Source organism: Haemaphysalis longicornis, unplaced genomic scaffold, assembly GCF_048455015.1.
Source record: "Haemaphysalis longicornis isolate Haplotype H1 unplaced genomic scaffold, Haemaphysalis longicornis Haplotype H1 scaffold_10, whole genome shotgun sequence".
In the NCBI taxonomy this organism is placed as follows: Eukaryota; Metazoa; Arthropoda; class Arachnida; order Ixodida; family Ixodidae; genus Haemaphysalis; species Haemaphysalis longicornis.
This window is the reverse complement of record NW_027526204.1, coordinates 53,169,907-53,186,864: the sequence shown is the minus strand read 5'-3', so window position 1 is coordinate 53,186,864 and position 16,958 is coordinate 53,169,907.

The window sequence follows — 16,958 nt, the reverse complement described above, 5'->3', positions numbered from 1 at the left end:
AGAATTTATTGCGAAAATATTTTACTTCACGCATACAGTAATACGGTGACCACTGGGATATATACAGCTGATAGCTACTCGGCAAAGTAATTCATAAAAAATCATTGGCCAACATGTATTGCTGAAAAGCCACAATATAATGACAATACTTTGGTGTCAGGTAGAAATACTATCATGGCAGTATTGACCAACACGCAATGTGCAATGTTGGTTTTGGAAAGCGTGGAGAATCATTCTATTACGCCTTTTTTTAAACTACTGGAAGTAACGGCAGGGCTGATTTGGCTAAGCTTGAACGAACAGCAATTTATGACTTATGAGGCTTGATTTAACACGTTCACGCGCTTTGATGCATACGTCTGGCACTACTGTGCGCTCAAAAGTATTGTTGAGCACTGCCATGCTCAATGCAGATCAAACACGCCACGACGTCAGCCCCCTGAAAGGCATGGCGGTGCACACAATACCGGCATATACTCGTTTCAGAATTCAAAATGAAGTACTGCACACCCTACAATGTAAGGAGTGCTTAAAAGTTCTGCTTTTTTTTTCAAGTTCACCCATGGACATTTGGCGTTGGCAGCAAAGGGTCCACGCCATGGTTGAATCCGTTACATTTAATATAGAAATGGCTCGCTGTTAGCATTGCTGAGGAATTTCAGGCTACAGTGGAAAGTTAAAAATGACGCGAAGTGCTAACGTTGGGTTATTCATTTAGCGTCTCGTATTGAATGCCGGCTTTCGGCTTTCTGTAAGATAATTCAATTTTCGCTGAAAACCTAGTGTGCTATTGTGTAATCGACGTGGAAATATCAAAACTGACCATACTGCTATCAAGTAGAAGTGGTCATGCGAAACTTGAACCATCTCAATTAAAAGTAAAGTTACGATATAGTGACCCCACGTGCGTGCCCACAAATTTCCGCCTGTCTTTTATTTCTGCAAAAGAACACAAAATGAAACGTTACAACCTATACCCGGATATAGGAGAATAGGCTGGGGAAAAAATCACGGACCCTCGTGTGGACAGGTAGAGATGGCTCTGCGCTATACCTCCAAAATATTACTGGTGGAGTATCATGTCTTGTAATTGGCTGATCTTGTTTAAAAGCAGGCCTGTTGAAGAGGCCACAGCAGGGTTTGCTAGCTCGCAAGCATCTGGAGTCGACGGATATGTAAAGAGGTCAGCCAAAAAAAATGATTTGGAATACGATCGCTTGGAACGCGAAGCGGCATTCCTTTATTCACGTTAAATCTACTGCTTCCTCCTAACGGGTGTGCTTCTATGATATCGTCATTTATGTAAATCTGAACTTGTTTTGATGGTAAGTAATGAACATTATTAACCTTCTGAATATTTGAATCGTGCCGTCTTTGGTGCTCTTTACCAGAGCCCTAAAGTAAGCAAATTTATTCGAACAGACATGAAAAGAAAAAGATTCCTTGAATAAGACTGCTCTTTCATCTCATAACTTAGCTTCGATCAGTAAAAAAAGCCAATTGAAGGCAATTTCTTTAGATGGGTTTGCAGAGGGGTCCATTATGTAGCATTACACAAACGTATAGTTACAATAGATACTGCTCAGCCCAGCGGTTAAGTACTAGATTCCTCGCTGTTACAGCAGACTTACGCTCCTAAGGTTTGAGCTTTTAAAATGGAAATTTAACACGAATAGTACTGCGCCATGTTACCGTGAATTTTTGAGCTCGTTGATTACCGTGGCAACGTTCCTGCTTGCGAACACGTCTGTTATTTTACAGGGAATTGAGCCATCATGCTGCCCTCCGGCTCGATAGGTAAGTATTTAGTCTCTTAAAGCCATTTTGAAGTTGCTTGTCCTCAGTAAAGCACATTAAAAAAATAAATAACGCTCCGAAATATTAATTTTATCCCGCAAATACACTTATGCATCTTGAGCACTACCTCGGCTGACTCAAAATTTTGGTTAACTCAAAGGCTCTGCGTTTAGAGAAAACTACATCAGACACTGTGAGAGATGCGTAGAAATGATTACGGGCCCGTCGTAACCTTCAGCCCCCACTAGCACGTCCATCTTGAACAAAGGGTTGCTTGGCATTCCTGTGGTGGTGCATCGGGCACCTTACCGTGGCAGCCAGGTTACGCTACCTGAGTGACATTTTCACTTGCGGAGACCTCTCCGCCTGAACTCACAATTTAGTTCCTAACGGGCGCTCGCTATTCACGTGGGTGTGCGAGGGTTACGTTTAATTCTAACAAAACAGCGGTGATAGTGAAAATGAACTTAGAAACCTCTTAGTTATACCTACCTTCTGAATCCGCCTTTCATATCAAACGTGCTTCCTTGCGGGCTAGCACCTCAACGCAGGACGAAAACCAGAACCAACGGTCGCGAGCTACATCTTCGCGGGGGTGGGTTCTAGTCTCAAGCTCGAGATGTGACCCTATAGGACATGATAGTCCCGATGCCCGTCGAGAGGGCGACGAGAGCGGAAGCCAACGCGCCCTATATATGCTCCCGCAATGCTCGCGCATAAGGCCTCAAGATTGACGGGTAAGCGCAGATCGTACGTTTGTGGCTTTGTGAAGGAAAAAAGCGTGAATTGACCCAGATTCCCTGTGATGTTCAATAGGTGCTTGCCAGTGGGAGTTCGCGAGGTTGGAGCGGAAATGTATCGTTACTAAAGATGCATCCCTCGCGATTTAAAGTTTTGTGCCCACAAGTGATTACGTTCTACACTAGAGGCTTTTACTAACAGGTGATTGCTGCACACTATGATGCACACCTAGATAAAGGAAACATTGCCCCGCAAGCATGGAGGAAAGAACCTTTTCTTTTCTCCATGCACGCCAGTGTCTTCGCACAACCGTACGGGGAATCACCAGCGCGGCCTGTATCGTCTTCAGCGCCATAGCAAAGGGGCCGGTAGATTGGTGCTTCTTTGATTTTCAAGCCACCCTAATACCTCTCCCTACTTCGGAGTTTCAATTGTTTGCGAGGAGTTTGGATTTTGGGGCGATGACATAACAGTGAGCAGTAGGACAAGGAGTAACGTGTGAAAGAGGGTAGGTGAGGCAGACACCAGAGGTGGGGGAAAAGCGGGAGGCGGAAATGGGGGGTTATTTTGGGTATGTGGGATTAATGGGTTTCAGTACTGTGTTCGGAGGCCGGTCTACCTAAGCGTGTACAACACGGAGCATGAAGTATTTAGGTGAGCGCGATGCGCTCCAAGAAGCACTCACAGTGGAACAGTATCGATGGAAGACTCTGTTGAAGGAGTTTGGCCGGCGCTTCATAAATGCGGCTAATCGCTACGTAGGGCGGCGACACTTTTAATAACATCATAGCACATCTCCACGCGGTTTCGGAGCCGACATTACTCGTGTGATCGCACCATTCCTGATTAATCTGAGCTTATACTATAAGCATAGGCTGCGTGACCTGCGCCGCCATCAGCACACCGGTCTTGTTGAAATGCACCTTTCGTCAGTAATTAATTACGCCTTGCGGTGTTCGAGGCTTCCCAACCATGAAAAATCCCCAACACAACAATGACTTAACATGAATTGCACCTGGTAATTTGTTTCGGAGCTCCAAGTCGCTATTCTCGCTCGAGAACGGAGAAAGACGAAGACAGAGATAGGATAAACACAAACACAGCAAACTCTTTGTGCTTACCATATGTCTGTCTTCATCTTCCTTTCGCTATTTTCACCATGAACTTCGCCATGTTTCCGGCCTTGGCCATTTGGGGCGGCCCTATTCTCGACTGCACAAAACTGCATGGAATTCGCCATGTTTTTTTGCGTAAGCACAAAATAAGCTATCAGTGACGTGATGCAAGTATAGCTCTGACTATAGCAGAAGAACGACGCGAGGCAGTCCTGGGGCATGGCTGCCTTTACCGGGAGGAAGAAGGAGGGAAAAAAAAACGTTTATTGCTCTCATTGAACGGGAAGAAAGGAGCGCGGGATGGTTGTCGGTCATCCATGGTGGGTGGCGTCCCTAGTCCGGGATGCCATGGCCAGCTGCAGCTCGAATGGCCCTGGTCACCAGGCCACGCTGGTTTTCCAGGACATCGCTGCTCAGCAGGACCTCCCACTGTTCCTGTGTCGGCGCGATGTATTCAGGTAGTTCGGTGACGCCTTTACACTCCCACACCATGTGGTAGAGGGTGTTGAGCGTCCCAGAGCAGAAGTTGCAATCGTAGCTGAAGAGCGTCGGGTGTATTTTGGACAGCTGTGTGGCGTGCGGAAATGAATTTGTCTGCAGACTCCGGAATTGTGTGGCTTCTCCTTTGGTTAGCTTCGGGTGGGGTGGCGGGTATCGTCTTCTTGATAACCTGTAGTGTTCTAATATGTCTCTGCTGCGCTTGGGGATGGACGGGTGGTTGTCGGCAGAGTGGTGGGTGCCTATGAGGGTTGAAGCCCGGTGTGAGTGACCTCGGGCTGCGGTATCTACCGCTTCATTACGGGCATGAGAGATTTAATGACAGGGGAAATCAACATGGTGACGATGATGATTGGCGCCTAGCCAGCGGGAGATTTAACATCCTCCTGTGCGCGTAACGTTCGTGTCCGCCGCTGTACAAGCGCTACACCGCACACCGTACTTGTTGGCTTGTCGACCGCTTCTCCACCTTGCACCGTGACCGCGTATCGGCCAATTCCAACATGGTCCTCAAGTAAGTGTCTTTACGGATGATGCCCATGCAGAAAGCCTCGCAGTTAATCCGGAAGCTTGAGCGTCAGGCGGGCTCTTATCACTATGCACTGACGTCTCGCTTTGACGCCTATGAAACTCCTGTGCTCCGGCGCAGCTTGAACGTGCGTATACAGTTCTTTGGAGTGTTCTTGGAGCTTCGCAACACTGCAACTTTTGTACTACGGCGCCGCGCCGCTCAGGAGATAGTTCTTAGAGTATAAAGAACAGGTCCACAACCGTAACGTTTCATTTTGTTCCGGGAGGTCAATCCTTGTAAAGCTGTCGGCAAACGCGTTCCCTTTTCGTCTGCAGTGGTGCTTGCACCGTCTTGCCGATTTCAGGACAGCCCAGCGCCGCCAGCGTGACGCGCAGGACAACCGAACTCTTCGCTCTGCTTTCAAAAAGACTTCATGCCCTTCAGTCTGTCTGCAATTGCCCTGAAGATGACAGCGGGCAACCTGGAATGACGTGGCGTCGAACGGTGTTCTTAGATCAGCTTTGTCCTCTCCTTCGGTTTTCTCTTCTCTCACTCCCGTTCCTGGTGAGCGCATTTTCTTGATAGGTGTCAGCTCACAATACGGCTGTGCTGCTTCTTGAGCACATCTCGCTGTTTTTGGCACTGAGCAATATTGAACAGCAAGGTTTCTTCTGCTTTTTCAGTTTCAGTTCGACAGAGTGACTGGGATTCGTTCATGACTGCAGCCTCCTCAACTACTTTGTCGGTTTGAGCTTGTCGGGTCTTAAGAAGTTCCGTTAAGGACTCGCCCTTCATGGCGTCTGGAACGATGATGCACTCGAAACCGTGTTGCGTAGGCCGTATGTTTTCTTTCACGTCCTTCATTTCACGTGTTGCGTCGTCTACTTGGACAGGAATTGCTGAGTCGTCTTTTTTTGTGGCAGACGTAACCTCGTGCTCTTCACACTTGTCTTTCGACGGGACGCACGAGGCTACCTCGCAGCTGGCTCCCAAGTTGTCAATATCTGGAACGTTCGGGTGGCTGTGGTACGTTGCCTCGACCCTGCACCGGAACCCGTTGCACCCACGTGGCTCACCGTTGAAAGTCGAAACCTGCAGCTTCGGCAGGACGACTGCCGAGGTTGGTAGACGTGAGCCGTAGTGAGGGGGGTCGCCTGGATGGGTTGCTGGGTGAACACCGTTGTACACGATAGTCAATGGTCGAGGGTAATTTGGCTTGACTGCAGTGCCGTTGGTAGTGACTCTCCTTCCGGGCGCCTTTCGAGAGTTTAAGGCCGAGCACAGGTTGTTTATGGCACGATGTATGGCTCCTCAGTAAGCCAATGCGTCAATGTAATCTCGCTCAACTTCATTACGGTCCAGAAGCTCGATTATTTTCTTTTGTCTCTGACAGTGCCGTGTCATTGCTCTCGAGCAGATCAATGGCTGCTTAAAATTCATGCGGATGCGGCGAGGCGGCTTCCAGAAGATTCGTCGCTGCCTTGAGCAGTCGGGTACCATCGCCGCGAAGGATTCGCTGCTGCCGGCGCAGCTTATGAACCGCACGCATTTAGGTCGGTCGTCACTAGGTGGTCAGGGCCAGCCATGCTGACCTCCGGCTGAGGGCGGGGCTGAGCAGCGCACGGCCCGCTCACGTTTTCGCCAGCGTCCCGCAGACGACCGTATCGTACGGGCACAGCATACTGCCCCCGCGCCTCCCCCACCACACACTTTCGCAGAGCGCTCGCGCCGCCACGGCGAACCGCCCTCCCCTCACAATTTCGCGAAACTCTCCTCCTTTGCTTTCATTCAGTATTCAGTCTTGCCCTCATTTATTCGATTACGACGGTGACGCGGCGCATCCCAGAGACGGGCGCCAAAGGGCTGCGCCCTAAAATTAATCGACAACTCCGTTAGGCCTCCTAAGCTAAATGTGGACCTGCGCCCGGTGGAAAAGGTGATACAGTCATGCGACGGCACCACGTATATAGGCCTAACGTCATATTCGGAGTTGAATTTCGACAGCAATGAAAATGACGTTGCTCCGCAAGCCGCGAGGTTGATAAGAGCAGGACGTTAGCAGTAGGCCTAACGTCGCATGTTGAGGTTAAGGACGTTAGGCCTAGCGTCACATTTTGAGGTTTAATATCTTAAACCGGTCCCCATACAAAAAAGTACTCACTGTACGCATAGCAGCAGGTAGATTCCCGCCTGTAGACACCAAACACAAACGTTAGGAGTACATGCATACACGAGAGTTGCTGCAGTTGTTACAGAAAAGCGGTGCAGTACTCCAGAGTAGCACACACTCGCAGTGTGGGATACGGGCAACCAAGAAGTTTATCACCAAAAGGGTTAAGGTTCGACCGTCGTCGTCATGATTTTTTGCTTTTGTCAGCAATTGCAACTGAAGTAAAGGGCTAAGATTTCGCTAAACACTTACGTGAAATGTGCAGTATGAAGCCGTGCATAATGTTTTTGCAATTTAATTTCGGTGTTCGTCAGCACTTGTTTTAAGTCAACAACTCGTCATACAATACTTACCTCAGATACGTGTTTCGGCATATTGACTCGGTTACAGAACTGAGTAACAACACTTATTTCAAACTTGTAGTAGAGGCGAGAAAGGTTACCGGCATATTTATAGTATCGGTAGAACCTCCCTTAGCTATTTCTTCTGTCTGTATTACCTGCCATTCTTCAATTGGAAGCCATTGTTGACAAAAGAGTCGCAGGTTTGCTGAAAGTTAACGTCTTTCTCGCCCAGGTCAGAAAAACCATTTCGAGGCACAGAGCAAACGTCTGTTTAGAAGTAGATACCCAAGAGCAGCTTTTGCCAATGCCGTTTAATCTTTAGATAGAAGAACTTGCTTTGTGAGACTGTTATGAAGCAAAAATTAAAACTTTCACTTGTCTCTAAACACAATTGTACGGTCTAATACAGGTTTTAGGAAATCGATAATTTTTGTACATGTTGCACTGCTAACAAGGATTTCTCAACAGCTTTTCAGGTTCCATTTACTGTTTGCCGCTGCACTTCTAGCACTCATGGCATTCCACTCAGTGAATGCTGGCTGTGCTGGGCAACCTGTGAGTGAAGCGCACCTTCAACAACCTTTTCATGCAAAGCTTAACATGGCTAGGCCAAAGGAAAATCTGGCGGTCGCGTGTAGACAGCAAACTCCTGCGGCACTACCCCATGCACATGCGCGACGAAACAACGTTAGAGAGAAATGAGAAGTAAGGGGAGAGAGGATGGGCTGTGCTTAACTTTCTCAAAGCAGAGCGCGTGCAGGGAGCTACTGCGTTAAGCACAGGTGAAGCCACAGCGGCGGGTAGGGGCGGTTGGAGGTTCGGACCGAGCAGCCTCACCGTGGAAATGGCAAACGCCGGCCATATGTTATTTTAAATGGCTAGGCCACGCGTGATACGCACTCCAAAGGAGCAAGCAGCTTGTGATGAGCGACGCCGCGAGCAGGTACTGGTACGGGCTCGTGTACTCGGTGGTTAACTATCTGTCAGGAGTGAAGGGGCACATAAAAAAAATTGCATTTATTGTACACATAAAAAGTGGTTAAACGAATCAACTACGCTTCGTTTTTGCTGTGGAGCTACCGCGGAAACTGACCCCCCAGTACTCTTGGCAACAATATCAACGCAAAATAACACGTCTAGTAATATGAGAAAATTGGTTAGCAGCTAACGTTTACAGTTGCGCATTACTCGCGACGTTGAGTTTTACTCGCGCTAAAGAGGTACACCTCTCAGGGTGCTCCTATAATACGTCTCACATAACACGCAGCTGGTAACATTGCAGCGGGAGCCGCTCCTAAAATTATGGTCTATTTTTATTTTTGTATTTGTCATTAATGTAAGTTTTTTACAGATGCATACGGTGACTTATCCATGCAGGTTTCGCTAAAGGAAGAGAAAGTGCAGAAAGTTTCTAGAATAGTAAGCACTACTCGGTGGAATAAGTTCCAAAAAAGACGTTACGCGCGTCCTAGTAATCGCTCTACGCCATCCAGCTCCGACCGTCTTCTGTACACAGTGACACGTAGGTCTTGCTCTTTCAAAATGGTCGGAACCGAGAGAGTGCAACGTTGCCTGTAGCTAAGGCAGCTGTAACACAATCGTACCCTTTATTCGTTTCACGTGCCTCGCTGATTTACCTTTGAAATCGCATTTGGCTCATTATTTTTTAACAAATAAAACTCCTTGGAGCAGCTAGATGTAAGGGTTGCATATATACTGCTTCGCATTTTAGCAAATGGATGTTTTATCCCAGACGACATGCATAGCGAGAAAAAAAATATTTCGTGTGTATATGTCGAGCCTTTCTCTCTATTCTGTGTTCCAGTGCTCGACTTGGGGGAGAAATTGCTGTGCAGGATTCTACTGCAAGTCAGTCCATTTGGCGGCTGGAGTCTGCGAAGCAAGCGGCTAAAGCAACAGCCTTACCCGAACGCCCCGCATAAAAAATAATGTCGGTATAAGAAAAGTTGTCTGACACTAATTCTCTTGTTTGTATTGATAAGGAAAACGTCTCTTCTTCGCTGTTTTGCCTAGATAATTATGGAACCTTTCTGAGGTCCCTTTTCAACGGCTTGAAAGTCCTAGCTAAAACGTAAAAGCGGCTTTTAACATGAAATCAGAGGACTCCGCCCCCGCATCAGAAGAATTTATTCTTACTTCAAAATTTTCTCTCGGAATCTCTATAAAAGCCTGGACCGAAGCGTGCAGCTATCGCTCATGTGATCTGCAGTCCACCCAAAACACACTGCAGGAAAGCCAAATTTCTTCGACGGTGAGGATGATCCAGGGTGAAGTGAAAAAAAAATTAAAACACATCCCCTGGTCAGAGTCAAACCCGGGTCCTTCGCGTTACGAAGCCGCCGTCTTTCCGCTTGCACTATTCTGGCAATGTCGAAGAAGTTCGTATTTGGCGCTACGTGCGTGGACATGCAAAGTTATACAGAAAATGCTCCCCTCTGTTTAACAACGACAATAGTTGAACGCTAGGGAAACACATGAAATGCTCGTATCAATAGTGAGAGGACCCGAATCACATCACATCACCTTACCATACACACACCATGCACATGCACATAATCGCTTTACCACAGTAATAACATTCTTAAATAACTGGGGTCGGCTCGCTTCTGGATAGGTTCGTTTGGTGTTGGAGTGAATTTTGGAAAGCTTCGCCATCTGCAATCCTTGTCGTTGCGGCACATGGGTAGTTGATTTTTTGCTCCTATCTTGATTCGTTTGCCTTTTCACCAACTCTGCTGCCGCGGTCGTTCACCTGCTGTCATTCTCCGCCTCCGCAGCTTGCCTAGCTATAGAATTTCCCCCCTTAAGATAAGCTGTATTTTAATCGAATACGGTGTTAAACTAGCCGGTTTATAGTGAGTATGGGAAGCCTACGCAAGAAGACGACAACAGTGGCGAGATGAGCCAGACGATACTATTAACTCAATTAATTTCGAACTGCGCAGCCATACATACGGCAGGCACGCACAAAAAAAGAAGAGGAAACAAAGTCAACTCACAGGGAATATGTTGTGTGACGGCACAACAAATGTGCTGTGTGACGACTAGCTTAAACTATAGCTTATCAAAAGACCGAGCTTTCTATGTTCACGACAGACTGACTACCGTAAAAACCCGCGTATAATACGGACCCGCGTATAATACGAGGTGTAATTCGGGGACATCAAAATCAGAAAAAAAAATTTCACCCGCATATAATGCGAGGTAAAGAGCACAGAAAACATTTATTTGCACTGCAGCTACCGTTCAGTCATTGTCAGTTTTCGCTGGCACTGTCTCCCGACGTCTGTTCAGTCTCGTCAGGTTCGCTGCCGCTGTCTCCTGAAGTCGCCTTGTCGGAAATGTCTTCCCACAGAAAGTGGTCCTCAGTGCCATCAAGGGCGTTCGCGATGCCGCATTTCTTAAAAGAGCGACTGACGAGCTCCTCTGTGATGCTGGCCCACGCATCCGCGATCCAGCCACAAAGCACCGCTGGAGAAGCCCGCGTCAGCCATCCGGTAGCTGTCACTTACGGGTCTCCTGACCTCCTCCACTCTTGGTAGCAGGACCTGATGCAGTCTTTGAAAGGCTTGTTGATGCAAACGTCTAGCGGTTGCAGCTGGGATGTCATTCCTCCTGGAATGACAATGAGTTCGGTGCGGGGTTCGCGCAACAACTTCTTCACGGAATCGGCCAGGTGGCAGCGAAAGGCGTCCAACACGAGCACTGACGGGGAACCCCAACAGTGCTCCAGGCCGCCGACACCATACAGATTTTATCCCGTCAAGCACCAGTTGCTTTCTCCACCCGCGAATGCTGCCTTCGGTGACGCCGAACTGCCGTCCTGCGGCGCAATTCCTGATGGTCTCGGCACATAAAATAACTTTTCTTTTAATTGCAGCCGAATGCTGCCTTCGTGCACCCGACATCGTGATAGACTTGCGGTGAACGTGCCGATCCTTCGCGTGGTCAAAACAATCAAAATGGCGCCGGCTGAGAGAATCAGCAGCCAGCTAACGCCACCCCAAGATGGCGCACCCTCCGCTGAAACCGAAAGTGCAAATTTTCGGCTGAAAACTTTGGGATCCACATATAATACGAGGCACAAATTTTACATAGTAAAATTTGGAGAAAAATCTCGTATTATACGCGGGTTTTTACGGTATGTTTTTGGTATCGGGATCATCAACTCCGACTTATAAAATCACATAATGAACACTTCTTAATATTTTGTTGCCTTCGGTGAGGGGAATATTCACTAGTTGGCTACTTAACATGGCTTTACATGAGGTGATGTCTTACTTTAGGCTTAACACCCAACCGCCTGCTCTTTACAGTCACAGATGGGAATTCTTGGTCAAGGGCAATAAAAGTAATAATGTCGCGTGATAATTTCTATATCCCTCAACAGTTCCCTATTCTCCCGTTTTCCTTGCCGCTTCACCTTAGTTTTCGTAAGTACAATTTCGTACTTTTGTGGTTCCTCGATTACGTAAAGACAAGATACAATTTGCCTAATGGCAAACAACTAGTTTTCAGGACCTCAATCAGCTCCATTCCTGCCACAAAAGAAGCTTTTTACCGAAAAAAAAACCCAAGTACTTAAAAACGCCGAAGCTTCGCGCTTTTATCATGTTTCCTGCTGTTACCTTTCGGCACCGTGAATGAATGCAACTATACCTGGCACTTTTGCATGCCCCGAAAAACACCTTGGAATAAACTATAACAGCTGATTGACGTAGTCTTTAATATGACTGTTTTCTCAAAATCGTAATATTTGAATTGGAAGAAATTAGTAACAAGCAATATTTCAGAAAACGGCGGATAAAATCCTTCGGATTAGTTTGCCATTGAGCACACTTATGGTTTTTTATTTTCTGCAAGGAAAGAGATAAATAATCAGGACTGCTACAAATTTACGAAATATCAAAGCAACACGAAATTGAGATACAAAATTTATTTACGTGTTCGTAGTAGATTGTGTCAAAACACTAATTTAAATCCCGCAATGGCCGCCAATGTATTTTTAGGAATTATATAGAAGTAGCTTTGGCGAAAATTGCGTTTTCTGTTTTTTTGATCTACAGACATGCAGAGTTGTAAAAATAACGTCGCCGGATACATTTATGTCGCCGTTCGTTACGTCGCCTGACATTGTGAAATCAATTCTTACCATACTCGGTATTTCACGAAAGAAACTGTGTAATAAACCGCGACGTAACAATGTGACCTTTGGTTATTTTTTATTCTTGCAAGTTTTAACCTTACATCAAGTGCTGTTTGCAAACCACTTCGTGTTTTTAACACTGGCCTAGTTTCTGCTAAAATATTCCGGGTGACATTTTCAAGCAACCCTGCTTTCAACCAAACCCGGATTGGAATATAAAGTTACTGTTCTTTTAAGAGTCCAAAAAGTGTCATCAAAATCGTCAGTTGTCTCGCACTTTGCACATTGCAAGTTATTACGTACGTCATTCTAACATACATAATTGTGTTCTTCGTCGTTATGCTTTCATTTATCTGTAAAAACGGTGGAAACTACAGCATTATCGCAGCAGCTGTGACACACAAGGCAGAGCCCACACCATAGAATCCTGAAGCACCGCCGACAATGAATATTTGGCGCTAGAATATTGATGACTGAGAATATTTTTAAAGTTTTTTGTTTGAGAAAGTTTAGAAATCTAACTGATACCTGAATAATTAGTGTGTATATTTTATCTTTAAGATGAGCAATCTGATTGATTGATTTGTGGGGTTTAACGCGCCGACGCAACGCAGGCGATGAGCCGCGCCGTAGTGGAGGGCCCCGGATTAATTTTGACCACCTGGGGATCTTTAACGTGCGCCGAAATCTCGCACACACGGGCGTTCTTGCTTTTCGCCTCCATCAGAAAAGCGGCCGCCGTGGCCAGGAATCCAACCCGCGGCCTCAGCAGCGCAACGCCTTAGCCACTGAGGCACCACGGCGGGCCACATGAGCAATCTGCTCCCAATAATGAACACATTGTCGAAGATTTGAAATTGTCAAAGATTTGCCGCGCTATGTTCATCTGTACGCTGATTACAGCGCAGTGTACACTAAAATTGAAAGCGTGCATGATATCACTTCCCTTCACCATGACTTGGATGGGGTTCAATGTAGGTGTAACAAGTGGCACATGTCATTGATTATCCCCAAATGTAGATGTGTCTGCTTTAGGCGCAAAGGTACTGTGATACATTCCCAGTATTTCATAGATTCAGTTCTTGTTGATAAAATTTCAGAATTTAAATACCTTGGTGCGTATTTCAAGATTTCAAGATTTCATTAAGGTTGAGCAAGCATCAAATGTATAACAGTGAAAGCTGCTAGGACATTAAATTTTCTCAGTCAGAGTTTCCGAAAAGCGCCGACAAACGCCACTTCACTGTTACGATAGAACTGCATTTATGACCTTTGTACAGTCGTATTCTTTTATCTGTGACTGGGCGCTACCATCGCGACTACAGGAGATGTTGTAGGGTTTAAACTTGCGGAATTGGTTGTTCCACTTTAAGATAAAAGTTGCTTGATTGAGAAAATGTATTGTTTGTGTGGAAGAGTTTAGTAGCTTTGATGCATGATAAGCAACGCCTGCAAATACTGGAAGATATAAAAGCAAAAAGAATGTTTTTTCTGAGAAAAATCTTAGATACTATATGATAAAAGAACATTGACCTTAGATATGTATATGCTGACAAAGGGTGAACTTCCAAGGTGCCGCGGTTCTTAGTCACTGTTTATTCAGAGATGGGTGAGGCGAGATACTCTGAAACGATATATTTCATAAAATAAAAGGCAAAATATTGCCATGATTAGCAGAGCATGCCAGCATAAGCAAAATGGAAAGAAAGGAAGGAAGAAAGGACGAAAGAATGGGAAGAAAGAAATAGAATACAGACAACCTAAAGCTTGAGCAACCAGGAGTTATTTGCATTAGAGTGTTACTGTACACGTTACTGTAAAACCGGATCACTTAGGAAAGGGTTTGCTGTGTGTTTGAAGTTATCCTGTGATATAACAAGCAGTTCTTACGGTTTGATTCCCCCAGTGTGCTGAGCATCACCTGTGCTATTGTGAAGCGCCGTGGTATTTCAAAAAAACGTGTCATCGTTCCTAACACCAATACCCTTCAAAAATATCTTCTCAACTGTAAAAATTGTAAGGCATGCAGACGACCAGAAGCCATGTCTTTGTGAGTGATACAAATTTTATTTCAAATTTACAATTTCGATGGTTTAGAGCTTTGAAGCTACGCCTGGGCTACGCTGGAGTCGAGGGCTCCGGAATATTTTTGCGCACCTGGGGCTTTTGAGTATGCATAAATGTCGCCAACTGGTGTTTTCACTACTTGCTTGCATCAGAAAAGCAGTCGCTGTGGCCGGCTATTGAAGCCACGTGCTTGCTTGCGTCGGTTACAAAGCGTTTGAACGTCATTCGAATTCGAAAGTCGAACAAAAAACGCCATGAACGTCATGATTACAGTGAAGGTGGTTTATAGAAGCATAAAAATAAACTAACATTTTTTCGACAAAACTACGCCTACGTAATCACGAAATGTCTATACGTGTTATGTGGAGGATTGACAACAGCTCTTAGACGTCATCCATTGTAGACAGCAAAAAAATTGTTTCTACTTCGCTGTTACGTGTTTTGAAGATGTACTCGAACAGTTCTGAACGTATGTCTGATTGCTGTTTTAAGACGATAGTTATTCAAACGTAGAAATTACTGTTGTAAATGAGCGCATTTTCAATGCTTATATAATGGTTGTACAAATTATTTTTAAAGATTCGATGATTAGAATTTTGACAACATAGGCAGCTACATCGCGGCGGGATTCGACTTCTAGCTTTTATTTCAATGATAATAAATATTCAATTATTATTGGCGCCAGGCATATGCTAGTTTTATTCATTACCTACGAATGTTTCAAATGACAAAAATTTTCTTTTAGACTCCGAAATCTCGGTTTTCTTCCCGCCATGACAACAGGATGAATTTCACTGTTCCGTTACGTTCTCGCACCCTGCATAGTCTGCTACAAAACAATTGGCGCACACGCAAATGCCACTTGGCTTCTTCAATTCTGCCTCAAAGCCACATATATGTCAATTTTTCGCAGTCATGGTTTACGTTCTGCTACCAAGAACGCGTGAGCGTAGAAAGCAAAGGAATTAGGGCGCCACAAAAAGAGAAAAGAATTTACTTGAAAACACACTGCTTTGTTACAGGAGGAGGGATCCGTGTGCCGATTCGGTTGGTTTAAGTTCGCGTACGATGCTGCGCGGGCTAAGTACGTAAAAGAAGTCATTTTTATCAGTAACAGCGTATATGGCCAATGCAGTTTTGATGTAAAGATAGCTGTTATTGCACCCATCATCCTGTCCCGTCTGTTTTGTATCAAACATACCCTGTCGTACCATATCATTCAGAACTGCAAGTACATATTCGTCAGAATCTGAAGATTCCTACATTTTTCTTCGCAGCCGAACTTTGTCACCGAAAGATTCGGCTGCTTGTTTTGGGTTGGGTTTGACTCTACGTGTAAGAAAACGAAATTCTGATAGTACTGAGATTTAAGGCATTGCTTGGGGATTATCAATAGAGGTGGCAAAGGCGAGATTCATGAACGTGGCAATCTTGTAATGATAAAAGACGCATTTAGGCGGCCGCAGAACCAATTGACAAATTCATAAAGGAAACGATTCGTTGAAAGCATAATCACATAAAAAAGAAAAACTTTCAAGCAAAGCTTCTATGAGAACTTGGGGCGAACAAATCATGAGCTTGTGATTGGTCGAGATGATTGAGTACACTGCCACAATAAAAAACAAAATATTTTGGGCTAAAAGATACTCAACGGCATTTTATGATGCATGAAAGACGCGTTTACAGGCGGTGAAACATATTTTACATTGAACATCAGCGTGTTTGATTTTGGGACATTCATCTAACTGCAACACGTCTCTTTTCATTAGTATAATACACACAGAAACATGCAGCCGTCATTTCATGCATGTGTAATTTTTGGGGCATACCAACCCGTCTTTCAAATTCTGAGGAACAGAATTGTTTGCAAGTTCTCATGATGAAACTCAGACCCCACGCTTCAGCAAGCGGGAAGGGGAGTCAACGTAGCACTATGCCTTTTTTTAGCCTATGCGAGAACATAGAAAAAGAAAAGTATAAAAGCCTTAAGCAGATTGTACGTAAAACCGAAATAGAGCTACAACAAGAGCGGGACAGAAATTAGGTGACATTAACTCTGGCCGATATACACATAAGGTTATGGTTGCTGCGCTATGCTGGCCACGCAACGTTTAAACAAACACTACAAAGAAAGCGAACAATGAATATCTTTCAGGCGCGAAAGAAGAATTTTATGGCAAGTGCTTTTTGTTGTTTGGAGAAAAGCGAAAAATGCACATATGGGAGGCGCGATGTATCAATACAATCTGTCTTATTCAAAGAGATATCTACCAATATACTGATTTATATGCGGAATCTTAAACAAGGTGTTCTAACTAAAACGTGCTAAAATATACAGGTAATACAGGCATAAAAAACGTTTCTTGAAGCGAGCTTGAATTTTTTTGAATATTGGATGTATATATTCACCCACCGGCTCAAGGGAAGTGTCCATTTAAAAACGACGCTTACATTGTTTTGAAATAATCTAATTCTAGCAACATAAAATAATTGAAGATACTAGTCGTGGGTGCTGTTAACGATAATTTGTTTTACGCAAATAATGCGA